Below are 9,203 nucleotides of genomic sequence, written 5' to 3'. Positions count from 1 at the left end.
TGATAGCAATATTGGAAAAATGGATTTGATTCTTTCGGTTGTGGTAGTGTCTAATATTACCAAATAAGGAAAGATTCTCATCACCCAAGGTTCAATTGGACCGAAACTTGGAATCATGCAAGTTGTATAGTATGATGAATGAGAACTTTCAGCTTGGAAAATTAAGACTAATTCCTTATGTGAATAAGGAAAAGACTAAGGGATCGAGTACACATTCTTGTGCACTGGTCAAGTCCACCACAAAAGATCAAGAAGACTACTCGTCATGATTTACTTAAGTTCAGTAAATATGGTTATACTTATAAGTTTAAGTATAAGTCTGTAGCATTGGAGAAGTTTCAATGTGAGACAGAACGAATAACAAGAATCAAAGTATGGCAAAAAGATAAAAGTTTCTCAAATCTGAAAAGATGGGAGAGTACTTTAGTATCATGTTTATGATCATCTTAATGATTAAGATACCATATCACAATTGGTCCTCTAAAGTCATCTTAGTGCATTCTTATGACTAAGAAGAGGAGTCATGAATTGTTGAAATGGTTAAATCAAAAAGATGAGTCATACTTCGTTCCAAAACAATTCTTAGAGTCATACTCCAAGATTGTAACTTGAGTGACATATCTTAAAGAAGGTTTGTTAACACTAGTCAAATGTAAGAGTAAAAGGTTATCTACTCTTGTACATTTGAAATTGGTAAGTTGTGATGTTTTGGATAAAACAGAGACCAACTTAGGCCAATTGTGTAAAGTGTTAGTCTTGATAAAGAATCCGCACTATCTCTTGAATATTTGACAAGGGAGTCTTATATGTCAAGAGGACAGTGGGAGTCTTAAAGCTCTTGAAAGTTTCAAGACTTAATCAAGAATAAAACCTAAAGTCCTTCACTAGCACACGACTTGAGGTTTATAACCTATCGTGTTGAAATTTTTATGCCTATTCAAGTTGGCTTTGCATAGGAGTTCTGAGAGTTCTCAATTGGTTGCACAACTACTTGGAAGCAATGGCAGGCACCTGAGCTGCCAAATGGCAAGAATTTAAGATTGCACAAGTTTAATCTATATGAGTTTGGATTTGTCACTAACCTTGTCTTGTGATTATGGTTTTGACAAATTCACATGGATAAGAACACATACACTATTAAATCTAAGTGTCATAAGGTTTCTCTCCGATTCATGAAAATGATGGTGAGGAAACACTTTCACTAAGTAGATTTTAGCTAGATAGCAATTGTGATATTTGCATTCTCAAAGTCGTTAGTGGAGCGTGTGTGGTTTACCGGCACACTAACATGGACTTGTGAGAAGTGGCAAAGGTCTAAACAATTGAGACTATGATTACGGCATCCCTTTTCATAGTTCTAAAATTGTTTAGACACACATGTGAGCTATCTAAGAGAGGTGTATGATTTTGATAAAGTTTTATCAAAACAATCTAGTATCAGAAATCTGAACTTTGGTAAGAAAGTCAGCTGATTTCTGAGTACATGTCAAAGCTAGTGGGAGCATAAGTGTTATGCTAATAATCATCATGTTAGTGGGAGCATGATAATTATGACAAAGGTTGCAAGTTACCAATGTTAATTATAGAAAACAAAAGTTTCAATTCGTGAGGTTGCAGGGGTTGAAAAAGTTGTTTTGCTATAATTAAGGGAGAGGAAATTATACTTCATTTCAATTCTAAAAGCTTAGATTGAAATTTTAATCGTATTTAATCAAGGATATATATATGAATTTCATGTTGGAATGGCTCAACATAAGGAAATTCTATATATGGGTCCATTATTTGCGTTCTAAAATTCGATTATGATTACGGCATCCCTTTTCATAATCTGAATTTTGAGAACTTGGCAAATTGAAATGGAAATATTATAGCAAAAGACTGGTGTAGTCTTTATGTGAGACATCATGAATCGTGTCCCATATGCTTCGGATATAGGATCGATTACATGTGCTATATTCATCCTTTCTAAAATTTTCCAAATGCCTGGGGCATTATGAAGGGAAAAGGTCTAGAATTGGATATGACTAAAATGATTAAGCAATTGTCGAGGACAATCTAAGGTTTACCAAAGATTGGTTGCTCAAGGACAGTTGGAAGAGGACAGTTGGAAGTATAATGTTAATTCTGGAAGGACCATATTGACATAATCTGTAAGGAGGCAACTCTTGTTCAGAAGTGATAGTCAAAATGGAATATGGAAATGTTTCAAAGTTAGAAATTATTCAATCTGTGTAAGATTAGGAAACTTAATGAAAGAAGGATGTTTCCAAGGAGCTGATCTCCTTTGGAATGCTCTGTAATGATTGTTGTCAAGTCTTTCTGACTTCGTGCATAATCATTAAGAGGATCAATGCATATAAGTTTAGAATCTAACAGATTTCAGTAAATGGCATGAATTTGGAATTCTTGCATTTGCAGTAAGGATTTGGGACTGTGAAAAGAGGATCATTGGAGTGATGTTCAATTGATCTATTTTACAAAGTAAAGATCATAGACAAACATAGTATGCATACTTGGTGTATGGCATGACTAGTGTTTAGAAAACATAGTGTACATGCTTGGAGCATGGGACAACTATTGTTTTAAATTCAAGTATAAAGTTGATAAAACCGAAACAATGAATAATGAGTAATCAGTATGGTGATAAATAAAGTGTTTATTTATATTCATAGGGTTTGATACCATATTTGATTCATTTATTCTTGTGTTTCACTTTGCATGTTTTGACTTCCAGAATAACTAAGTCGCTCTTCCTGAATGATTAAGTTATTCAAACCATCCACAGTCGGTCATATGTTGGAAGTAGATATGAATCAAGACTGTCATGGGTTGGTTTGTAGAGGTCCAAGTTGGTGGACAAAGTGGTGCTACAACACTCATGAGTGCTCATAAGTTCTGAGTATTGGATTCAACCCGCGCTCTTTTGAATCACTTCATGGATTTTATCACGAGTGATCATGAGACGATAATATCTTATATTCTTCAAATCTAGAGATATGAGTTGTTACTATGAGTTGGTTATACATTGATTGCACGAAAACGCATTGATAACTCGATGTTGTAAAACGTGCCTTTGTGTATGATTCAACAAGTAGTAGAACAAGCCATATGAGTCGAAGTTTATCCATTCCTTTTACCTTCGGGATAAAAGCGATATCTGTGGGCCCCTCGATGATTTAAAGACGATACATGTGAGTGCTTGGCCAAGCCAGGACTGATTTGATTTGTTCAATCAGTTAGTCATCATGAATCGGAAATCGGGAAACAACAAATGGACAGAGAGAATGATTGATAATCCATGTCTCAGTCCATATGATATCTAGAATGGAGGAATATATGATCCCTTATCTAATGGACAAGTCATTGACAAAGGTCAGAGTTCATCGACAAGGTCAGAGTTCGACAGAAGCTTTTGAGAGCTACGATTGCTGATCGGTTCCTGAAGTCATACGCAATAATAGTTTTAGACTTATCCAAGTGGGAGACTGTTGGATTAATGTCTAAGTCCATAACTATAATTGGTAAGACTTGACCCGACCCGGCATGGTCCATTTGGGTTGCATGGCATCATGCATTTGGATAGACTATAATGAGAGAAATAACACTTAAGGTTGGTTAATATATTATAAGTTCTAATATATTAATAAGGTTATTTAATTAGTATTGATCAAGAATTAATTTGGAATTAATTAAGTGATCAAAAGCAGACTAATTAAATATATGGGTTGATTGTGTAAATCATTCATTCTTATATATGTGGGCTTGTGATCCAAGATTCCTTATGTTGGACTAAGTCCATGGGGTAACCCATGGATACTCCATGGAGGGTAAAATCCATGGAGCATAAGGAATGGGTAAAGTTATGAGTTACATGGTGTAACCCTAATAGCCACCATATAAAAGAATCCCATGGCTCAAGAAATCGGACACTAATGTGTGAGTGTGAGGACTAGACGATTTCAAGGAGTGTTCAAGTTTCTCTCAAGTTATTCCAAGTGTATTTGGTGTTGTGTGAACCATTTGAGGTGTCACACTTGGGGCACTAGGCACTCAAGCTTCATGAAGACATTCTACATCAAAGAGGTATGTATTCTATCTTGTTATATTTATTATTTTGTATGCTAGATTAGGATAATACCTTGGATGTTCATAATTGTATGTATAATAGAGAAAACATAGATCCAAGGTATTTAGGGTTGCATGTACACTTAGGAGTGTTAGAATGCTCATAACCCAACAGATTTGTCTTATGCCATTTTGCATACAGAGAGTTGTGTTAGAGAGTATCTAGATGAACCAGTTTTAGGCTTCGGCATGGAAAGAAGATGGCCAATGAGGGAGCAAGACATGAGCAGGGGAGGACTGCGATATTAATTTTGACGATTTCTTGAAATGGGCCAAAGGAAGTTGCAGTGTAAGTCCGTTGGATTCCTGGTGTCCAAGACTATTGAGATCTTTTATGCTCGAGAGGATTGAGAGATTGATCAGAAGCAGGTGCAGGGTAATTTTTTGTTAGTTTCCTGGAAGGACTTTGGATCTGCACGAAATCCCTTTTCAGCAGGGTCGCGCCGGTAGGGTTGGAAAAGAGTCAATTTGACCTCGTTTTTGATGGTATTCAAAGGTCTGATTCAAACATTTTGATTAAATTGTAGGATCTGTTCGATTAGTTTATCTGGAAAATTTTGTTGAAAAGGATTTATTGTTGGGATGTTTATTGATATGGATAGTGATCAAGCTGGAAAGCGTAGGGTCTGGATGCTATGGATTGTGAAGGTATAGTAAATATTTTGAAGTCGTTAAGGAGGGGTTGATTCCAAGTGGGGGAGAGCCGTCTAGAATTCGTATCTAAGGACAAGAGAATTATTGAATTTTTTTCTTAAGCAGGGAATCATAGATTAAGGATTTGGGTTATCTCGGTCAGGGATCCGACTTATATTGATCTTCGATTAGGTATTATAGTGGATGGTTGGCAAAACCATGGGTAGGGCCCATGGAAAATATGGCAATGCGGTGAGGAACCATGAGCTTCTCATCTCGATCGTTGGACGGTGTCACGATGTATCGTGAACCAGTGGCAGAATGATTTATATGGGAGATACCCGGTAGTCAATTGCTTGAGGCTCTTCGCTCTCAGATCGTTGGTTTTCTTGGCATGTTTGGGTGTTAGTTCATAGTGGGAGTTAGGAGACTTAGTGACCAGCCGGTTATGGAACCTCAAGTCATGAAGCTCATTGTGCATGTCTCGAATGAGTTTGTCAAATGGGGTTACACCTGAGCTGATAAAGGATTAGGATGCCATGTGAGAGTTATTGGATTGACCATCTTTGCTCGTAGGAGCAGTGGGTTGGTAATGACATGTCAGGAGGTCAAGGGTGTAATTAAGGTTTTGGTACAACTTCTGGATTTGGGAATTGGTTGAATTTCACGATCGGTGTGTTTTGAGTATTCTTTTCGTATGTTTTGGTGGTGTTCTTAGTCAAGACAATGGGTAGGTTCATCGAATGGATGATCATCAGTCCTAGAGCATGGTTTCTAAATTTTAGAATTGATGGGTTCCCGATTTCGGGGGTACATCAATGGAGTTGGTTTATGGTTGTAGTTTTGAGGGTTCATTGGTTGAATGGTCCTCACTGGAAGTTGGGTCTTTCTGATAGGAAGAGAAAGATTGTCATCGCGAATGAGTATTATCAAATTATTGGGTTGTTGTTGGCAGCTATGGGATCTGAGTGGCATCTCGACTTTTCTTTATAAGATGCCTAGATTTCAAAATGTTTAAAATGAGTTGTACAATACGTTAATGTTGTATGTTCATCTATGCCAGTTATGTAGCTGAGACTCGTGTTGGGAGTTGCCTTTGTTTTCAAGAGGAGGGCAACAGTACATCGGAAAGAGATTGAAGATAGCTCAGAGTCGGCAGAAGAATTATGCTGACAAGCACCGATCGGAGTTGGAGTTCCAGGTCGGCGTTATGGTAATACTGAAAGTATCACCCTGGAAGGGTGTAATACGCTTCCGGAAGAGGGGGAAGTTGGGGCCCCAGTATATTGGGTTGTTTCGAGTGATTTATGGGGTTGGTAGAGTAGCTTATGTGTTGAATTTGCCTTGGGATCTCATTCAAATTCATAACAACTTCCATATTTCTCAGCTTCGGAAGCGTGTGACTAATGATTCAACGGTTGTTCCTTTGGATGATATTCAGGTTGATGATCGCCTGAATTATGTTGAGGGACCAGTGACGGTTTTTTATAGGAAGACAAAGACTTTGTGCAACAAGGTGGTATCTTTGGTCAAGGTCCAGTGGCAGCATCAGAAGGGTTTAGAATGGTCTTGAGAATCTGAGGCAGAGATGCGGGAGCATTACCCCGAGTTGTTCATAGTAGCGGACTTCAAGGACGAAATCTGATTCGAGTGGGGGAGAATTGTAACACCTCAAATTCCAAGTATTAACGTTTTGACCCTTGATATGAGAATTGTTTGAAAACTTGGTCCCAATGGCATTTTTGTAACACCCCGAATCCTGGATGAGAATTTAAGAGTTATAATTCACTTTTGGGAACCTACTTGACGAGTTGGTTGGTCCCGACTCGTCGTGTAGGGGATGAGCTGGCCACGTGTGTTTTGAAGCCTATTCGTCGAGTCGGGGGGCTGGACTCGACGAGTTGAGTCTGTATTGAGAAAACCCTAATTTTAGGGCTTGCACCCTATTTAAAGGCCCTTAAGCCCTCATTTCCGCCTCCCTGGCCATTTAGACACAATGAGAGAAACCGTAGACGAGTTGTAGTCGTTTTGAGAGAGAGAGAGAAAGGATAAAGATCTTGTGTTCAAGTGCATTTTTAGAAGAGGAATGAAGAGAAATAAGGTTTGGAATGAGAAGAAGCTTTGGGTCCAGTGTCCTTTCGGTGCTAGCTGTCAATTGGAGGTAAAAAGCTATCTCCTTGATCATTCCTTTTGTTAGATCTCTTTCTAGAGAGTTTTAGGGCTTTATTCCATCCATCTTTTGGTTTGGAGTTGTTGAGATGGTCATGGGAGTCGAGATTACAGATATGAGCTATATGAGTCCCTATGAGCGTAAATATTTGAGCTTTATTAAGCTTTGGGCAAGTCTTCAAGCATAAAGACCTTTATGGAGCATGTTTTAGCATTTTGAGCCCTATATGCCATGCATGAACATAAAGCTTGTAGCTTTACGTGATGATTCAGCCTTGGGAGGCTAGATCTAGAGTATGAGACCTTATTTCTGTCCAAAATCGTTTGAGTGAGAAATTAAACTTAAGGGACTCGACGAGTTGATGAGACCACTCGATTAGGGTTTACCCCGATGGTTTGGACACGTTGCAGACTCGGCGAATTGACGAGACACCTCGACGAGTTGAAAGGATTTTACCCATGTTTGGATTCAGAGTAGACTCGACGAGTTGATGGGACAACTCGACGAGTAGGTGGGGTTTTCCTAGTCTTCTGGACACTGCATGGACTCGACGATTTGGCTAGCAACTCGGCGAGTTGACTTGGGTTTTCGCGATGTACTGAGTTCTGGGATACACGACTAGTTCATGAGCTATACTCAGCGAGTCGGGTCAACATGGGCGGTTGACTCGAGTGTTGAATTTTGTTGACTTTAGGGTTTGGTCAAGACAGGGATTATGAGGACCATGTAGGGGTACAATGGTCTTTTACCCATCCCAAGAGTTAAAGAGAGGAAATAGCTCGGTTTATTTAGAGTTGTGATTTAAGTGCTAATTGGAGATAATCATTGTATGTGTTAGGCGGAGGCTAGATCGGTGATTCGTGTATGAGGTTTATTGTCTTGCTTACGAGGTGAGTCTTCTCACTATACTTACCTAGAGTGGTAATTTGTGTGACCGGAGGGTCTTATGTGCTTATATTGAGTATTGTGATATCCTGCATTATGTCTTTGTGAATTATGCAGTGTATTATTCAGAGCTTACTGAGTTAGGACCGGAGGGTCCACCCGAGTTGTGGGACCGGAGGGTTCCACTGAGACACATTGACCAGAGGGTCTTATTCGAGTATAGCCATGAGAGGTTGATGAGATGTGTGTGGTATTTTGGGGAACTCATTAAGCTTCGTGCTTACTGTCACACCCTCGAACCAGGACGGCAGAAACGTCCGGGGGTGGATGACTTCATGTACAGTATCATAACAATTGAATATGCATGAAACATAGCAACCAAACATTATACATTGAAATATACCAACATTCATTGTATTACATATTGTACTTGTTTAACAATTACACAAAAATAACAAGAAGCAAAATTTCTTGAAGTCGCACCACTTGATCTCATAGCAGAGCTGATTACCCGTTACTGGTTCCTTGAGAATAAAAGTCATTTTGAAAAGCGTCAACTAAAAAGTTGGTGAGTTCACAAGCATTTTTGTATAAAAATGGTTTTGCACTTGTTTAGAATAGTTCTCTTAGTTCTTTTAGAAAATCCGATATTTTCTATGAAAATGATTTGTAAGTCTCCTTCCAAAACTGTGAATATATGCATGCATGTCCTTTGTTATCTTTTGTTTGTAAAAGTAAAGCGAACGTTCCCAGAAAATCCGATATTTTATGCCTGTAAAAGTGTTGTAGTCTTAAACCATAAGAGCAGAAGTGTAAGAAACTGAATACTTGAAAAATGACTTGCAGTACTATAGCTTAATAAAACCGATGAAGTGTAAGCTTCTCGTAAACCAAAATCGTATTGTTATTCCCTATGTGAGTCGCTATAACCATACTCGATAATGACAATTCCGCCTGTCATGACGTTTTTCGGACGCCGACGTGTTTAAGGTAAGGTTTTTGTCACCCTAGACTGGCCTAGTGTAACTGTAGCGAACAACTCAGGTGCGGGGTGTCACCCTCATATAGATCTATACACAAACTCTCGCTCTCCCTCCAGGAGACTCTGGTTATAACTACAGGCTACGGTTGTAAACTCGATAGGTGTCAAACGCAATGTCCCACAAGAGCCTTAACAGATTTTACGTGAACTATGACTCCGTTTTTACTTGCAAATAAGATAATTGTGCCTCTAAATAATTGTGTGTCCTTTGAAAGTGTGGTTTGCGACCTTCTACTATGCTAAATGTAGTTTATTACGTTGGCTTGTCAAGACAATTTATATAATCATATAAATATATAAATACATATAAGTTAAAATGTATAGATGTTTTAAAAGTCTACATAAGTC

The sequence above is a fragment of the Lactuca virosa genome, chromosome 9 (genome assembly GCF_052849685.1).
Source record: "Lactuca virosa cultivar CGN04683 chromosome 9, Lactuca_virosa_CGN04683_v6, whole genome shotgun sequence".
Taxonomy (NCBI): Eukaryota; Viridiplantae; Streptophyta; class Magnoliopsida; order Asterales; family Asteraceae; genus Lactuca; species Lactuca virosa.
Note: the sequence above shows the minus strand (reverse complement) of the source record.